The sequence below is a fragment of the Tympanuchus pallidicinctus genome, unplaced genomic scaffold, assembly GCF_026119805.1.
Source record: "Tympanuchus pallidicinctus isolate F22 unplaced genomic scaffold, pur_lepc_1.0 scaffold22, whole genome shotgun sequence".
Classification (NCBI taxonomy): domain Eukaryota; kingdom Metazoa; phylum Chordata; class Aves; order Galliformes; family Phasianidae; genus Tympanuchus; species Tympanuchus pallidicinctus.
In genome coordinates, this window is record NW_026294739.1 from 17,137,406 (window position 1) to 17,156,506 (window position 19,101).

Consider the following 19,101-nt stretch of genomic DNA (forward strand, 5'->3'; position numbering starts at 1 on the left):
CAGAGAGATTACAGGCTGTAATAAGCTCTTCTCCTGCACAACAGAGCACAGTAAATTCTTACGAACACTGACTCTCACAGTCCCTTGATCCTTGTGCCTCCCTAAAACCACCCTGAAAGCAGAGGAATGGGCTGAGCTCTTTGAAAGAGTGGGCTCAGGAAAAAGGGACCTAATAGCAACAAAAAATCCCAAGTCCTGATGTCCCTGCAGTGCCAGTGCTGCTGGTACCCACGGCAGCTAAGAGGGACCCTAAGTGTCACATTTTGGTGTTCTTTGTGCCCGATGGCTGCAGTGGGGCAGAAGAGACGTGCAGGGGGCAGTTCCCTTCATCTGCCAGCCTCCTCCTGGCCATACCCAGGTGTCTCTGGCTTCTGAAGGGAGGGCAGGGGTGAGTGTTCTGACCACACTTTCCTTCTGAGCATTTGCATGCTCAGCTCTGGGGCAGCAGGGTGGAGAATCCATACTCGTCAACGCTGCTAGATCTGGCTTTTTCTATCTGATTTTTTAAGCTATTGGAACAGGCACACGGGAAATTGCAGCACTATGGAAATCAATAAGAGCTTTGCCCTTGGCCTTCTACAGGCCCAGGATTTCACCAGCCGTCTCAAAGGTATCGTGCTTACCAGCAGCTGAAATAGCTTAGTGAAAATAATATACATTTTGCATGGACATCTCCAGTCAGTACTGTTATTGCCGATGAAAATAAGGCAGGGCGAGGTGAGAACTCGTGCTCAAGGTCAGCCCAACACAACCCAGGGAACAGAAGAGAGGCCTCTGGAGCTCCCCCTCCCACACAGGAACCAGTGCTACCATTAATTATTTTAAGTGCTTGTGAAAAGAGGTAGGAAGGAAGGGGGAACAGAAATTGCAGATTCCTCCCTTATATACACATCTATATTATAAAAGTGCTATATATGTACACATTGTGGTGTCTTGTCTTGTATCTTCAACCCTGCTTTAAATAAAAAACTCACAGACTTGTTGGTTTTCATCAGGCAAAATTATTATTCGGCTTTAGAAAGAACATCTTGCCAAGTGTTGCAGTTCAAAAATAAGGAAAACAGCTCTGCCAAAATGCAGCAAATGTGATTACACAAAGCCAAGAAGACCATAATTAGATCATTACCATGGAAACAACCTAATTACATGTGTAATGCAGCAAGGTCTGAGTATCCGAATGTGTTTTGCTATTGTCTAGCAGGGCCGTAGCACTGTCATTGCCTCGTGTTTTTAAGCCACCTCGATCACTTTGGTTGGGTTTTCTTGGAACGAGTCCCCCTCCCCATTTCAGAAAGAATTAAGCTGTGCATGAAGTGACTCCGCAGGGTTGCCTGAGGCTTGGCCCCACATGCAGGAAAGGGATCCTGCCTTGAGAAATGTTTTTATTGCACTGTGACATGGAGCTCCCCAAATAATTGCCTGCAGTTCCTCTGCCATGTCCAAGAATTGCCATTTTGTCCAAGTGCAAGCCTGGAGAAGAAAGCTGAGTTTGCCAGAGACTTAATAAAGGTTGCCACTCTCCTCTGCCTCATGTTGACTTCTCTTTATCAGAAGTCATTCACCACCAAGACAGTGCTAAGTGGGGATGGCCAGGTGGATGCATCCAGGGTTCCTATGTGGGGATGAGCATGAATAGAGCCAGATTACGCTGCTGGAAACAGAAGCACTTCCATAGGGTAGAGACTTCTCACTTTCAGGCAGGGAAAATAAGGCACGGAGAAATGTTAATCAGCTTGGAGGACGCAGGCAGAGCTGTAAATAAACTGCACAGAGTCCAAAAGAATTTCAGGGAATGAAAATGCCAGGATGGTACATATATGGCTGTATACCTTGCAGCATGGAATTAGGCAATCAGGGAGAGACAGGGGAGTCATTGATGAACTTCTGCTGTTATCTCCACAGGCCTGCAGCCCGCTGCTGCTGAGTCATGAGATTGCAGTAAATATGACCCATAGGGTATGTACTTGAAATCATGGTAAACACTGCTGTCCTCTTTGATGCATGCTGGATTTCTGTGCCCGTTCTGTGGTCAGATGGGCGATACCTCACCCAGCAGGAAGGGCAGGGCACGGCTCATTAGCTAAGGGGTACAGTAATAAGACAAAAGCTGAAGAGACTGTCTGGCAAGCACACTGCTCTGCTAATTAATGAGGAGAAATGGTCGCTGGGCCAACTGCAGATGTTGCTGCAAATTATGTCGTTGTGATCCCTGCCAGAGAGCTCTCTCTGCAGCTAGCACATCTCCAGGTGTTCTTGCCACAACAATAGTCCCCGCTGTTCGTTTTGTCTCCTTCCAGGGAAAATAAAATGCTTCCTTTTGGTGGGCAGAAATGCTGATACAGAAGAGTTTTTCAAGCCCAGACTCCACTCCTTTAATTTCTCCTCCTCTTGTATCGGTCCCATTTTCTTTCTCTGATTTTTCCTCAAACTCTCATTTTCCATTCAAATTGCTTTCCAAACCACAGAATAAAGTTAAAGAGAAGCACCTCGAGCGGTGCTGATTTCCTGCTTGGTGTCTGAGCCATGAACATGCAGAAGACATCTCAAGAGAGCTGCCAAGCCTTCTTCCCATCCCAAATCCCTCTGTCCTGCAGTGGGGCACTGTCCCGAACACCACAGGCACTGGCACAGACCCGTGTGGCACTGATGGCTCTCCCCAGTTCCACGCAGGTTATTTTTCTCTCACGCATCTACTGTGCAAATTCATGCAAGCTCACTGGATAGATCCAGATTTTCAACTTTTGTGCAAAGTCAGCAGAAGAAAAGGAAGAAAAATCCCAACCCCCTGCTCTCCAGTTTTGCTCTGTATGCAAAACCTGTCTGCGCAGCGCTGCTGAGCGCCGCTGCCCTACTTCTATCCTTCACATAGCTCAACTAAAAATACACCCGGATTTCAAGCGAGGCCCTGCTGTGACCCGTCTGAGCATGCAGGCATTGCTGCAGCCTGCCCAAGCGTGGCCGTGCCCATGCTCTGCTGGGCTCCTGGGGCAATGTGTACCTGCCCATGGTGCTATCAGGGTGAGAAAATGCCCACGATCCTTTGAAAATCAAAAGCTCTACCCCTCATCGGGTCAGTTGAAATATCCCGGTGTGGGTTTGCAAGAACATTGGAGAAAGATCTGAGCAAACTTAAGAACTGTGTGCTACTATGGCTACTATTAATGGTATTTCCAATAATGTTAATGCTGGATACAGGGGGCAGCTCTAGACAGTAGCACCTGGGGTTTTCATACGGCTATAGAAATAGATGACTGCCTCCACAAAGGCAAGAAATCTGGAGCCCCTGCAAGCCCTGTACCACCAGGGTTGTACCTGGAGCCCAGTGCTGCTCCTCCGGGACTGAGCTGTGCCAGGTGCTGTATAAAACATGAGCAAAAGTCAATCCCCACCTTCAAGAGCTTCCAAATTAAGGGTTTTTCAATTTGACTGCAAAGAGGACTCTATAGCTCCAAAATTGTTCCCAGTGGTTCCTATGGGCTGACTGTGAGATGACATGAAAAATGGAGAAGTCCATTTAAGACCGTGGCCGAAACTCTTAGTGCTAGACATTGCATGCATTTTTATGTGCTTAAATAGAAAAGCAACTACCATGCATATTTTTTTTTAATTTGTGTGGTCCTGGGAAAGCATGATAAATAAAGGCTAGCAGAACCCAATTTTAAAAGCAGGAGAAGCTAATAGAGATGATTTGTGTTGAAGATAGGGTCTATAAATTCTTCCACCCTGGAAAAAGTGACGAAACGTTACCAGCTGGCTTCTCACATTACCCTGCACTGCATTCTTCACAACCACACGTCCTGCTACAAGGCTTCAGCCTGGCTCACTTCAGCTTGCTTCTTCTTAACTTGCCTTTGCATAAAAGGGGAATTATCTGATGAAATGTATGGATTACTTGCAAATGAGGATGTACATATGCAGGACTAATTCACGTGATGAATGGCCATTCCTACTGCAAGTCAGCTCTTTGCACCTGCAGGTGCACTGGCAGCGCAGTCTCTTTGCGTGGAGCCGTTCCCTGCTCAGGACCAGCGTTTGCTGTGGCTGGGAGCTGACCCCAAATGGTCCCATATGTCTGAGGTGTGGGTGGGCTGCTGGTTCCATAACTGTGCAGCTGCTCTCTGCCTGGTGCCATCTCCTTCCTCCAGCAGGCTGTTTGCAAGGCACGGGCAGGTATTATTCCCAAAGCCTTATGACAGTTCCTTGTTTAAGAGTGGAATGGGGCTCTGAAGAAAAGCCTGATGTATGGCTGTGCTTCCGGGCACACCCTGTGTTGCAGAAACCCCTATGATGCCATTCCCTCAGTGACGAATAAAGTGCTAGCAAGAGCCATAAAGGTATATGCATTTAATTAAGGCTTCGGAGAGCTATTGCATTTTTTCCTATTAAATATTAATTTCCTTTTTAAAACAGTACTTTTGGGCTATTTTGACAGCACAACTGGATCTCTAATGCCATCTAATTAATTAAGGATTTCATACAGACACATATTAACAGCCTGCTGTGATTGCTGAGGACATTTCAGTGGTATTTCAGCTCACTGAACCAAAGCTGAAGCACGCCAGACCATACAGCCCCTGGAAGGGCTCACCCGGTGGTGAGGTCTGGCTCCCTGACCTCAGCATCCTGACAGTGCTCCAGACAGGATTTCACCCCAGGAACTGGGACATGGCAGGGAAACGGCTGTGCCTGTCTCCTAATGCAGGATGGGAAGGAGCAGGAGCGGGCTTTGTGAGGCCACTGGTGACAAATGCAATCTTATCCATCGCAGTTGGCAATTGCTGACATCCTTATTAGCAGAACCGTGTTTATCTGCTGAGCTGTCCTTTCTCACCTGTCTTGTTGATTCTTGTGATGTGTTGTTTTATTGGAGCTCTGTGACACCCAGAGTCAGTGCGAGGACAGAGCTGGGGGCTGGGGACACGGCCAGAACTTATGCCAGGGTCTCCATCACTTGGTCTGTGTTGCGTGTAGGGTGTTCCCATCTTCTGATGGCCCCAAAGGTGTGTTGAGCACTGGGGGAAAGGCAGGGGGAAGGAAGGAGAAGTGGGGTTTTAGCCACAGGAGATGGATGCATCAGTGGGATATGCTTTCCCTTACCAATTACCTCAGTCGTTTCCATTTCCAGAACGAGTTCCCAGCACTTACGTATTACCCTTCACCTTGTCTAATGTGGTTCACATTGATTTTTCCCCTTGCTCTCTGCTGACTGTACAGTCTGGAAAACCAGAGACCTTAAAGTCAAGGTCAAGTTTTTATTCCTTCAGTAAACAAGTTGGGGAGAAGGAGTGGGGGAGCGAGCACTTAGAGCAAATATACATTCTGAAACTGTGAAACAAATATATTCCTTTAAAAAAATCCTCAGAGGGAGAAAGCATACAAAAGATGTATCCTTTCAGTTTGCAAATTCTGCATTAAATAAAATCCCCACTCTTGAGGAGACCACTTTGTGTGTGACCGAAACAAAGCCATCCTGCAGTGTTTAATGTCAAACACAACATTAAATGCTGCGTAGCCAGGGAACAGAGAAGCATTGAAAATTTTATTCATTTTTCTGGCCAAGGAGCTTAAATTTTGTCCAGGCACTGAATGCTTTTACTTCTCATCGTCATTTAGAATCATAGAATCATTAAGGTTAGGATAGACCTCTAAGATCACCAAGTCCAACCATCAACCCATCCCCACCGTGCTCAATGACTGCGTCCCTCAGTGCCACATCTCTGCAGTTCTTGAGCACCTCCAGGGACGGTGACACCACCCCCTCCTTGGGCAGTCTGTTCCAATGCCTGACCACTTTTTCTGAGAAGGTTTTTTTCCTAATATCCAACCTTTCAAAATATCCAACCAATATCTAAGCACTGATCCCACTACATCATATTCTCACTGTTGTTTCTACCAACTGATGACTCCATATATTATGTTTGGCCATTTGTAATTAGAAACAAAATTAAGGAGAAAAAAGCCTGGCTGCTTATCTATAATTCATGGATTCTCTTGAGTCTGTGCAACTTGGCTGGAAACGTGGTAAGAAATTAGTTTGGCTAAAAATTTTGGATGCTTCTAGCTTCACGCTGAACTGGAAGACAAGGAGCTCAAGTGTTTTGGGGCTTCTGCTTTGGGATTCTTCCAGGCAGGGAAATGGGTCAGCATGCAAACAATGCTGGAGCTAGGTGGAGATGCAGAAGCTGGTTCCTTGGACCAAACCTGGTATCCCCAGATGCTGACAAGGGCAGCTCCATGGCTGCTGGTAGCCACAGCCTTCTGAGCATTGGCCTTTTCTCTCCTTGGCAAAGCTCCTTTCAAAACCCAGAGTCTGGTGATTTGTGCTTTTTCTGTTATTTTTCATCAATTTGTTAATATGTGTGCAGTAATAACTGCAACCTGGTGTCCTCACTCTTTGAGAGCAGTTGGGAATCGGGATGCTCCAGTTGGAGGCAGCACCGCAGTCTGGGAACAAAACAAATTACCTTAGGCAATTTGGTTCACCTGTTTTTAATGCTAATATAATTAAATGAGAGAAAGTCTGCAGGGAGAGGTAATGCCTTTTACTATAACAAACTGATATTTGTTGAGAAAAAGCAGGTGCATTTTCAGGCACACAAGCTCTTTTTCAGATTTATTTGCCAAAAGCCTATCAGTGCATCATTTGGTCCAACCAGTGGTATTGCTTCTCTGCATAAATCTTGCCTCAGTCATATCCTTCGACCGTAACAGCTACAACAACACTGCTAATGTAATTAAAAGCAGTTGAGGATGACTGAATGCCATTTCATAGCAGAATTGGCCAAGAATGGCAGGGTGGGGCTGTGCTGCAGACACACAGATATTTGTGGTTTCTCCCTTATCTTCACTCTGTAATTCTGAATTGACCTATAGCGGTATTAATGGAAGTCGTGGGGTTGCCATTGGCGCAGCTCTAAAGCAGACTTTGGGTTTTGCATACACATTCAAAACACTCTTCCCACCTTGTGAAATGTATCTCTAATGCAGAGGATAAAAGTAGGTCATCCATTTTCTCCAGCACCCTGCTATCTCAGTAACATTAACGGAAGGGAACAGTGTGTGCAGATTTTAGCCAGCGTCACCATCACTGTATTCCATCAAATTATGACCTTTTAGTTCCACTGTTGGAGAGATTCCCATGGAAAAAATAATAATAATAATTTAAAAAAAAAAAAAAAAAGTAATAATCTAAATGATGCACAGATAAGAGAAAAGGGGAAAAAAAAAAAAAAAAGAGAAAGAAAAAAATAAAATCTCCCAAGGTGGAAAATGTATTGACAGTAAGCCAGATTAGCTTTCCCTGATGGAGAATGCAATGTTGTTTATTTTCATATGATATTTTTAAAGCTAATTTTCCCAAGGCATCTCACAACCAACTTCACATGCAGATACAAATAGAAACAATTTGTACACTGCAGTAATTCTTACGAGTAGCAAATCAAGACTTGTAAGAAGGGAGTCAAGACAGGAAAGATAAGAAGTAGAGAATGATTAAACGAGGTAATTCAGGAAATTTAGATATTAGAATTTGTTCTCTGGGTGAGAGCAAAACATGCCATCAAAGAGAAGAAGATTAAGGAGTTTTTACATATAGGATTAGTCAGAGTGTGCAAAAAAAAAAATCTTCCAGTGATGGAAGTGGTTGCTGCAGGTGTTGCATGCAGAGCTTTAGTTTCTTCTTCTTTCTTTTTTAAATTGGCTTTCCAAGCCTGCACTGTTCAGTCCCCAGAGAGAATTGCAAGCTCCCTCAGTCTGAGAGATAGCATGCTGCTGACATGCTCTGAAATGCTCCAAAACTCTCTAAATAAGCACTGCCAATATTTATTTCTAACATCAGAGAAGCGGGGAAATAGAGTAGCACTTTGGTTGCATTTGGAAACATTTGTGCAGCTCTAACGCTTGTCTGCAGCACCCTTCTGGGATGGAGCCACAGAGGTACAGCCACTGCCAGAAGTGCAGGCACAGCACTTGGAGGGGGAATTCCAAAACTCGATGTAATTTTGAAGGAAAGGCACTGAAGAGATAAGACAGAAATGTTGTGTTTCGGCCTGCGCGCTGCCCCGTAGCTGTAACTCTCCCAGGAACCTCATGTGTCTGATGCTCTAGGTAAAAATCTGGTAAAAGCACCATGTTTAAAACTTCCCAATGTCTTTGAGTTAGCCACGTTTTAGTCATTACTACTGAAAGACATTGTGTGCCCTAAAAGTGATGTTATATGACTGGTCGTGTGCATGTGGGTGGAGTTTAAGGTTACCTGAGTGCATGCTGAGATGCTGCAAACCAGGGGCAATTCTGCTCCCTTTCAAAGCATTTAGTGTTAAGGCAGACTTGCCAGCACCAAAATCCTTAGAACACAATCTAAAGAGTTTAGAAATAGCCATCGTTATTAATGCAGCCTCCACAAACACATCGGCACTGGCAGATCTGATGACAGATGTCTGTTGTCTGTTCATAAAGCCCCAAACGTGTTAAAAAACAAACAAACAAAAACTGGTGGTTTTTATTTTTTTTTTCTCCAGGTTTTTATTCTCTCCCAGCACTGCAGAGAAATTTGTACTGCTTGTTTGCTAACATAGCATAGCAGTGAGGGGTCACTCCTGGATGCTGCTCATTGCTTACTGCTGTGACTGCAGCAGAAAACTTACACTCCCTCTTTTCCCAGGGTACATAATCCAGTGGAATATTATTATATTCTTTTTTAATCTATGACGGATATATTTTGTGTTTCACATGAAAGAGGCCGGGATTTAATAATGCAGACAGGGCCTCATTATGGGAATGAAATCTCTGCCTATATTTGGCCGCACAAATTTAATTTTTGTTAACCTTAAACTGGAAGGAAAGCTGAGCGCATTGAGCAGCAGTGACAGGCAGGGCTGGCTGCACCAGAGACCGTAGTATGATTGCCCTGGGCTGAGACTAATAATAGAGCTGGAAATGGCTTTTGAATTGGGTTGTCCTGGAGAAGGACTTTGTAGAGCAGCCGTGCGTGCCCTGGGTCTCTGCAGAGGTGGCACTGCTCCAGCTGCCCGGGGCGGTTAGAGGAGGGGGTTGGGATGAAAAGGGCATGGGCAGAAATAGCTGCTGAAGGCACGAGTGAATGAAACAGAAGACGCTGCTAACCACAACTCTGGGCAGAACGCTGAGATAAGCATTGATTTCGGGCTCACTGGTCTAACTGCAGAGCCTAGGAATAGGCGGCTGAAGGTTCCTGTGTCACACAGGGCATGAGAACGACCCCTAGGAAACTGATGGTTCTTAGAAATTTCTCACAATCCAGAATCTTACAGCAAACTCCCGAAGGGATGCTGAGATCAAGGAAAAAAAATGCTGGGTGTTCTTCTGTGGTGGGGGGGCTGTAGGAACCACAACAAGGCAGTGGCTGGTGTCCAGCTAGACCTTGGGCAGAACGACTTTTAATCAAATTAGATGAGGAAGCCAAGATCCAAAAAGCATTCTGATTGAACATCAGGAGTGTCAGTATCTACTGATGAAGAATAGACTGAAATCTTGCTCCTGCTCCGTTGATCATGATGTTTTTCCATGAGTGCTCAGGTAGCAGGGATGTGAACAGTGCAGACAGCTCTTAGCCCTTTGTCACACACCTGTGAACTATCCTTGGGTTTGTTAAATACCAAAACCCATCCGATCAGACATTTGCTATGTGTGAGTATAGCCCCAAGGATCCAGGTGGCTTCTCTGGGAGCTGCGCCCTTAGTAGAGCTCCCAGCATGAGTTCCTTTGGTTCTCATGGTCCTCAGGGCATTGAGCACAGGGAGGTGTCTGATGGCTACAGGGGGTCCTTGCTCTGGGACGAGCGCTGCTGATGGGTGCCAAAATATGGGCAAATCAATGGAGAGCACCAGGGGCAGGCAGCAAGCTTTCCATGAGCAGAGCCAGCCCCATGGTTCTATTTTAAAAGCTGAAACTCACAGGTGCAAGGGAGGCAAAAGGCAGATTAAGCTGCCATTGGAAAGCAGTGTGGCTGCATGGCTGAGCTTTATCGTGCTTTTCAGGTAGTGAGCAATAGGACACAACAAATTCTGCTTTGTTCTGCTGCTCCCTTGGCGCGTGATCAGGAGATAAACGCCAGTGAAGGCTCATTTTGCTGGCAGAGCACAGAGCTGTTCATTAACTTGTGCTGTTAAATAACAGCCTGATAAGGGCAGTGCCTGGCGGGGGCAAGCCCAGGTGCAGTCAGGCATGGGGGGCGGCTGTGGGACACGTCTGTATCCTGTGCCAAGGCCACCAGGTCACCCATGCCTGCACCCCATGTGCCACTGCTGTGCAAGACGGGGAGAGGTCCGTCCCAGCAGCCCCCATCTGCACGGAGAAGATGAGGATGTTGAGTAACAGAAGGCATGCATCTCCAAATGGAAGTGATGCTTTTCTTTAGCAACAGGAGATGCTACATGGATGCTAACAGAGAAGGAGAGAGATGGATATGGATTGTTCAGTTTGGTTGTCAAGTCCAAACCAACAAACAACAAAATAATGGAGAGAATGAATAAAACTAAGCATTTTCCTTAATAGGAAAAGAAATGCTCTTTGTTCTGCTATATAATGTTGGTTAAAAAAAAAACCAAAAAACAAAAAAAACCCAACTTTTCTAAAATATAGGTCAGTTTTTAAACAACAAAGCTTGTTTCAAAACAATAAGTCAAAATATTTTGTTTTGATGCTGTTGAAACAAAATGTCTCCGCTCCTCCAAACCATTTCTTTTGACATGTTCAAATGAAACATTTGTACACTTTCTAATTTTTTTCACCAATACTGTTGGTTCCTGCATTTTTCAGTGAACTCATCCATTTGAAAAATGTCACTCAGCTCTAAAAATTGCCATGCATATAGAGCTACCTCTGTTACCACATTATGTCTCGTGCAAGCGTGCCAAATTCAAATTCCTCACAAGGGAGCTGGTTAGGCATCAAGGCTGACCGATAGAGCCTGGGAAGGTGTGTTGCCAATTAAAAGGGTCGAAGTGTTGATAAACTTCCCTTTGACCCACAGCAGAAGGGTCAATGCCAGCAAGGCTGCCAGGTGCTGCTGCGCTCGCTGTGACGTCAGTGCTCCAGCACAGCACTGTTGTGTTCTTTGGAGCTGCTGTCAGCACGCACCCCAGTTTCATGAGTTCACACTGACTTAAAAATAAATCCCCTCTTTGTCGTTAATTCGGGGCTGTAAAATCCACAGAGCCCCAGATATACCCAGTTAGTCAGCAGGTTTGTGGATATTTTGAGATGCTGGAGATCAGAAGGCAGTTTGTTGGCATTATCTTGATTATGTTATGGAAGTCATTATTCAAAAATAGTCTCAAAAATACAAGTTTAGCAAAGCTTGGAACCACTGGAAAACATACCAAACTAAGCTCACATGAGGGCAGTTACTGTGTAATGGGCAGATACTTTTAACTATCCTTTATGACTTGGAGCCTGCTCACATCCAGGAACAATATTATAGGTGAGAGGTTAGAATAAAAATAACTGCCTAAAAACAGGATGCTGAATTTTAGTTCTCATATTCAGGTCTAATAACTGCACACATGAACTTAGGGTTCTTTAAAGAAACAAATCACACATGGCAGCAATGTGCAGGGGACAGCTGATGAGCTTGGCATCTGCAGTGATTTTTTGGGGATCCCTTTCCTGAGGTCTCGGTTGTCCCTAGCAGCTGGGGATCCAGCAGATCCCTGAGCACACTGTGCTGTGTGTCTGATGGCAGTGGATAAGCAAAGGATCCCCTAACACTCCTGATCCTCCAGCATACGCACATACATTTATACACTTCTTCCCTACTCGCTGTGCTTCACTGCAGTGATTTATGTGTTGTCTGTCATCTGGAGCACCAGGGACACAAGAGAATGAAGAGCAGTAAACAAATAACAATCAGCAGACATAAAACAGGAATGAGTCCACAGTTGTGCCCCTGAAAGGGCTTTGAGGGCTCTCAGGTCTCTGGGGGAAGTGGGGGCTCTGCAAAGCAGTTACATCCTGCAGAGGACTGGCCTGGTACTATGAGCTTTGGGGATGCAGGGCAGCAGGATAGGTTGCATTTCTGCAGGGATGCCAAAGCAGCACAAAAGGTGACAGGAGCTTGGATTGTGATATGGTACACCACCCAACCCAGGGCCTGTGGGGCTGGCATAAAGAAGCCTGGTGCCACGTCCCTGTGTGGCTCTGACAGAGTGGGCCCCTTTCAGAGGTTAGTGCCTGGTAAATTATTCCCTCCACTTGTTATTTGTGATGAATAATGAATTATTCTCATAACATTTACTGTGCTGTTCATTTATTATACAGGACAGGGGTATGTTTAGAAGCTAATTATTGCTAGGAAGGCTCTACCCTTGCAAAATACGTGACTTCTGCATATTTGTTTATCAGTGCTTTCAGGGGGGCTGTTTGCTGTGTTAGCATGTTTCTCCTGCACGCCGGACAATGCCTGGCCCCGGGTGATGCTGGAGATGCTGCACAACCAGGGGCTGGCAGCCCCCAGCCCACCAAGGACATGCTTTCTTACCTTGGAAGCATTACATTAGGAGACTTGTGGTAAGTAATGGCCTTAGGAGTGGTCTACCAGCAGCTGTAAATAATCAGAGAGAGTTATAAAAACTCGCTGTGCCGTGCTGCTGCTTACCAACAAATTTATCCAGGCAATTATTTTGAAAAATGTTTCTGAGGAGGCTTGAGTGCAGAGGACACAGCAGGAGGCTCCCAGGGCCCTGCGACGAGGGGCTGCACCATGAGAGCTGCTATGTGCACCGCTCTCATTTGCTCCTGGAGGGGAGCTCTGTGCAGCCTCCTGGGTTTCTCATGAGGTGCAGAGCCATGGGACAGCCCCACAGCTGACCTTGTGACTAACGGGCACCTAGAGTGGAGGCTGAGCTCGTTCTGTGCTTTCTAATACTTCTTGTATTTACATGATGAGCTCAATATTTGTGTCCTCCTGTGGCCTGCTGACCTCTGCGTAGCCCTTACCACAGCTGAGCCAGTGAGAAGCTCGCAGACCTATGGGGAAGGATAGTTCAGCTCCAGCTCCCTGAATAATTGATTATCGCTTGCTTTGATATAAACCCAATCTTCAGCAATACCCTTTTGGCTGTGCCCTGCCGTGCCTTTGTGTTCCCCAGCAGAAATCTCTCTTCACCTACTGCCTTTGTAACCCGATAAGAGCACTGTGAGCTGCCAGTAAATGATCTTTTATTTTATTCTTCATCCTTGTTGGGGTAAATTATTGTGTCAGCACAGAGACGATGCAGGTGACTAACCTCATAAAACGCAGTAAATGATTAATAAAATCTCAGATAACAACAGCTCATTGGGCAGATCATAACTCGCCCCTCTAAGCAGCTGCATGCCTTTGGAGAGCATGGGGAGAAGTTTTCAGCTGGGAGTTGCCAGCAAAACGCCAGCCCAGAGCCTGGTCAGTGCTGAGAGGCACATAGGGCTCAGTGCAGGAGCATGGCCACTGCCCTGAGCGTCTTCAGCCCATGCTGGGGGGGGGCATGGCACTGCTGGGGGCCCCCACTGCCACGGGGGGCAGGCAGTGCTGGGAGGTATCAGGCTGTGTGCTGGCCTGTATGATGTGTGATGATGAAGCGGGCTTTGCTAAGGTTGTAGCGGGGTGCAAGTCAGCCTCTTCTGCCAGGTAATTAATGATAGGACAAGAGGGAATGGCCTCACATTGCACCAGGGAAGGCATAGGCTGGATACTAGGAACAGTTTCTCTGAAAGAGTGGTCAGGTGCTGGCACAGGCTGCCCAGGGAGGTGGTTGAGTCACTGCCCATGGACTGTTCAGTAAAAGGGCAGATGCAGCACTCAGGGACGTGTGTGCATGATGGGGATAGGTTGACAGTTGGACTTGTTCTCTGTTGTCTTTTCCAACCTTAGTGATTCTGTGATTCTATGATTTTATAGTAAGTCTCAGAATGTCTGCTTCTGCAAATACCCCATTTCTTTTTTTTTAACAGCACCCTCCATAAAGCATGGCAGACATACATGCAAAGATGCTCTTTGTGCACGCTGGATTTTGTAGGACCTGCAGAACGCAGTACCATGTGCACTATCCTCAGCAGTGCTGCTGATGGCTTGGCACTGACCTGCACAGGCGTGGTGCTCCCCCAGCACACAAAGATGCCTTTCATACAGCATCTGTTGCCTGATGGCGTCACCCACGACCGGAGCCTCAGATGCAGGGAAGCGAGCTGTGCTCTTCCATTCGTCTGCCTTTATTAATATTCCAGCATTGGCCAAGCCCTTGTAGAGCTGTAATGAGAACATCCTCTTACGCACTGTTTCCAGAATTTATGCACAAGCAATACATAAATATCAATTAATGAAGCAACTATGCAAAAATTAATTAAAACATGAAAGGATAGGAGCCTCCATTCAACTCCCTAAAAAGGAAAGATGTGTTCAGAAACCCCTCCCTTCTGCTCAGAAGAAAGCTCTCTATGCCAAGGGAAGGAAAACATTATTTTCTTTTAATTGCATAATATTTTTAAATTAATTTCCATAAGCAGTGAATGGAGGAGGGAAAATCATGGATTTTGCAAAGAAATCAGAATGCAGGGCTGCAGTGCAGGCTCTGTGCAGCCCTGTGGGCAGCCGCAGCCCGGTCCCACTCCTCCACCATGTCTGTGATCCCACAGCAATGCTGGTGGCACTAAGCCTATACATCTGCAACTAGATCTGTGAACACGTTAATTAGCCTAAATTAAATGTAAGAGCTACGGAAGAATACAACTGGAGCTGAAACACAGACATGTGGAGAGATTCCACCTTTCACTGGGTGTTTCAGCTTCACTCTGCCCATGGTTTTCTCACAGAAGATAGCAGGTGCAAGTCCCAGTGGTTGTTAGTGCTTGTTTTGCCTGCAGCTCCACACAGAGATGCCAGTTCATGGACACTGCTTATCTTCTGCGTAATAGAGCTATCAGCCCTAACACTCTGCACTTACAGCCTTTTATCTCAGGGCCTAAAAAGGGCTGGGTGCTCATTAACACCCATTGTGACAGTGCTTCTATTTATTTACTTATTGAACATTCAGAATATCATCTACTAACTGGAATGGGTAAAAATCACAACATTTTGCTTGTGCCTGGGGTTTCCTGCCTTCACAAACAGTGACTTCAAGTCTTCCTGTGAGCTGGGCAGCTCAGTGCCTGTATCAGTGTGCACATTTGCACAAGGGTTCACAGCGTGCCAGGCTCAGCTCCCGCTCTCTCCCCAAGCAGGAACTGTTCCCACTCCTCTTTTACAACCTGCAGCAAATTGCCACTCGTTAGCAAATAAAACTAAAGATAGTGCCACTGACACTTGTATGATGAGCCGCTCCTGCTCCTGCACGTTGGGCTGTTAGTACCAGGATGAGAGATAAGGGCTTCAAGTTGCAGCAGGGAAGGTTCAGGTTGGATGTTAGGAAAAATTCCTTCTCAGAAAGAATGCTGAGGCATTGGCACAGACTGCCAAGGGAGTGGTGGATTCACCGTTCCCGGAGGTGTTCAAGAACCAGGAGATGTGGCACTGAGGAATGTGGTTATGAGATGGTGGGGATGGGTTGGTGGTTGGACTAGGTGATCTGAAATGTCTTTTCCAACTTTTTCGCTTCTATGATTTTGTGATTCTATTCATTCTGGCTGCACTGATGTGTTCTCCTTGTGCTGAGCCCTCTGTCTGCACCAGCCAAGGCAGAGCCTTGCCCCAACTCCCCACCCAACTAACCTGATTTACCATGCTCTGTTTATGAGGCTGTTTGCTCATAATGATTTTTTATGTGGGAGAATTTCTCAACATTTGCCCATCACTTGGCACCAGGTGTTCTTGTAGTGCCAGAGCCTGGCCAGGGCACAGTGACCACTTTTCATGATGATGATATAGAAGGGGCTGCTCCCCTCTGCTGGTCTCAAAAGAAGGAAAATCATCATATCTTTTCCTCTCTTTTCTCTGCCTGGCTGAGAAACACGAGCACAGGTGTGAGAATGGCTTGGGTCAAGCAGCGGGCTGGCAGATGGACTGGGCATCGGCACTGTGAGGAACTGATTCTTGTCTATGTCCTCTTGTCTCCTGGGACTCCATCTCATTCAGGATATACAGAAACTGCTCCTTAACACGTGTCGCTGTGGCATTTTCACCTACTGCCCTCAAAACCTGATTTTCCACCCCCTTACAGCTCGACCTCAGAGACACTTTGTGCCGGGCGCCAGGCTGTTAGCAAAGGCTGCATCCTACGGCGGTGTCATATTATGAGATAATGCTGTGGCAGTTTCCAGTAGAGCCCACTCAGCCCCAGGGAAGGACAGACAAAATGTCACGATGCATTTGTGGCTTTGCTGATTATTGTTTTTTTGTTCTTTTTTTTTTTTTAATCGGGAAAATAATTCAAAATATTAAAACATCAGAAGCTTATTTTGATATGGGATTACACCCAGCTTTACCAGAAATATGTGTGGTTTCCCACTTACCTGCCTCTGAGTGCAGAGAACACATCAGTGTTTCCTGACAGGCTGGGACAGAACCATAACGAAATGTGATTGTGAAACACTCTGCACTGTGCAGGCTGTTCTAGATCGAGGTTATGACACTTTTGTCACAGTGACTGGAGTATTTCCATGGAGGAATTGCTCTGCCCTGCACCGTCAATAGCCTTGGGTTCTTAGGAGAACACCACTGTAGGGTCAAGTGCATATTGCATTCCATTACTCTCTAGGATTAAGATTTTGATCCACCACTTACTGTCACTATTGTTACCATTTTTATTGCTGTCACTCATTTCCTTGTGCACCTGGGGAGCTCCAGGGCCTTTAGTTCTGAAGAAAACTGGGACACAGCCCATTGTGAGGAAGGAACCTGGTATCAGACCACATCCCAGAAAAAAAAAAGCGCAGTAACTGCATGGTCCCAGAGAAACCCTTGACGTGTTCTCTTTGAAAGGGCTGGTGATGCTGACAGCAATACTTACCATAAGCAATTCCTGTTTGAAATGCACAGCAGAAGTTTCTCTATTTCAAGCAGATGAATAGCTTTTTCCTCTATTCTTAGTAATTACAAATAAGCAAAATGTAGTGTATGGGTACATGAGTACTTGTTTCATCAACAGGAAAATTTCCAGTTACCCAGAAATGTCTTTGACTTGACCATATTCAAAAATCACTGAAGGCCATTTTTCTGGCTTAGGAATTATGGTATTCAGTGCTGCTTTGCTGAACCAACTGTCCTGACCATAGAAAACTTCCTTCAAAATCAGTGGGCTAACAGGGAGCCAATGTGCTGTTCTGGTTTCAGCCATCCAGCTGCACCAGGTTGGTGGTAGGGCAATGGTAGCAGCAGTGCCTTTGTAAATACACTTTTCCTGGTCATGCAGTGCATTTGTTTTCAATTAACTGATTCCTGGAATTTGGCATATAACATCTCATGTGCAAAGTCTGTGGAAAGTTTTATTAGAAGGGGAAAAGCTGTGAATGAGAGTTGCCAGTCCTGGATTTGGTTCCTGGCTCAGGACTTCCCTGTGCAGTCACTCGGTTATCTGGCTTCGTGCAGTAGTGCTGCGGTGCAGGGCCTTGGTGAGACGTCTCTCTGCCCTTCCCTTTACCCAAGTATAAAATCGCTCTAAGAATACTCCTCTCTCAAGGTTGAGTTGACATTTATGGGTTCACTTGGAAATCTTGGAGGGGAAGTGCTATTAAAGCACAGAGAATGATTATTAACGGATGGAAAGGTATTTTAATGAAATATGCTGGCAAGCTTCCTGTTACTGCACGGTGCCAGCATTAAACAGGCTGCTTGAAGAGCTGCCTACCTTCCCTTTCTGAGTGATGGCTGAGAAATAACTGGAGCTGCTTCCCTTGTGCATTATTGCTCGGTCGCTCATGCCTCTTGCCATCTCTCCTTCATTTCCTTCCCAATAAATTCACTGTCAGCTCAGACGCTAAAGGAATCCATAGTTGTTATATGACAGCCTCCACAGATTTTTTTCACCATTTGGCAGTGTTTCTCCTAGTGGTCCAAGTGGCAGGTGCTCCCTTTACATAATAAGCCCCTGAATTAGGGGCAAGGTTTAGAAGGCATGGTGGAGATGGGTTGACAGTTGGACTAGATGATGTCTGTGGTCTTTTTCAACCTTAATGATTATGTGGTTTTATGAATGCTACCAGTTCTGCCTCTGCAAATCTTCCACTTGCCCCAGACACTGCTTGGTGCACCCATGCAGATTAAGCAAGGAGGAGATACAGTGAGAAATGAGTTGTCTTGGTATGAATTTCATGTGAAGAGGAACCAGTGACACAGCTGACAAGGGTGGCATGAGGACACAGCAGACATCCATGGAAGCTGCAGGCGGCTGAGATGCTGAGCAGACCCACAGCCCCCTTGGGGCAGCTTCGCTCAAACCTGGAAACTGCTGCAAGTTCTCCCTGTGGGCACATTCCCAGATACCATTTCCTTGTGAATGAGCTTTTCTGCTGGAATTGAACCTAAGTGTGCAGAAGGGCCGTTCCCCTGAGCTGCTCCCCCCCACAGGCAATACATCTTTACAGCTGTGGACTAAGGAGGACCCACACAACCTGCTCAGATATTGCTGCCTCCAGAATATAGCCATGTCCTGTGCATCAGCAGGGGTAGCAGAAGTTTTTCATTAGCCATTTACTTTTTCTTTCTTTCTTTTTTTTCCTTTGCAGAAAGAAGTAGCTTTGGAAGAATCCCCTATTTCCTCATCCTCAGAGCTTCAGGATAGCCAACAAGTCTGGGTACAAGCTTAGTATCTACTTTGCTGCCACCAGTCCTCCTGAACGTCAGAGTACCAAAAGCCAGAACTTTGTTTCCTGGCCATCTCCAGCTGTTATTGCACCTCCTGGCACAGGAAACAGGTCAGTAATTCCTCACGTGTTCATTCAGCCTCTGCAGTGTGAAATATGAATGGGAAACAAAAACAAACCCACAAACCCCTGCAAGCAGAAATTGTTGTAGAAAGATTGATGCCTGCAACCAGTGCTACCTTCGAGGAACGCAGCGAGAGGCAGCCAAAGGCACCATCTGTTTGTGGTGGAACGTGTGAATTTATATCTATTTCTGAATTCTTGAGTTATGAAACTGCAAATGTCTCAGCT

At 46.0% G+C, this 19,101-nt stretch overlaps 1 protein-coding gene across 2 annotated transcripts in view; it reads left to right on the forward strand.

Annotated features, from left to right (window-relative positions):
* TBL1XR1 (TBL1X/Y related 1) overlaps positions 1-19,101 on the forward strand; it is a 380,885-nt gene that overhangs the window by 204,116 nt on the left and 157,668 nt on the right. For both annotated transcript variants that reach the window (XM_052686536.1, XM_052686537.1), the window contains exon 4: positions 18,673-18,861. The gene's annotated coding sequence lies outside the window, so the exon portion shown is untranslated. The remainder of the gene's footprint in view (positions 1-18,672; positions 18,862-19,101) is intronic.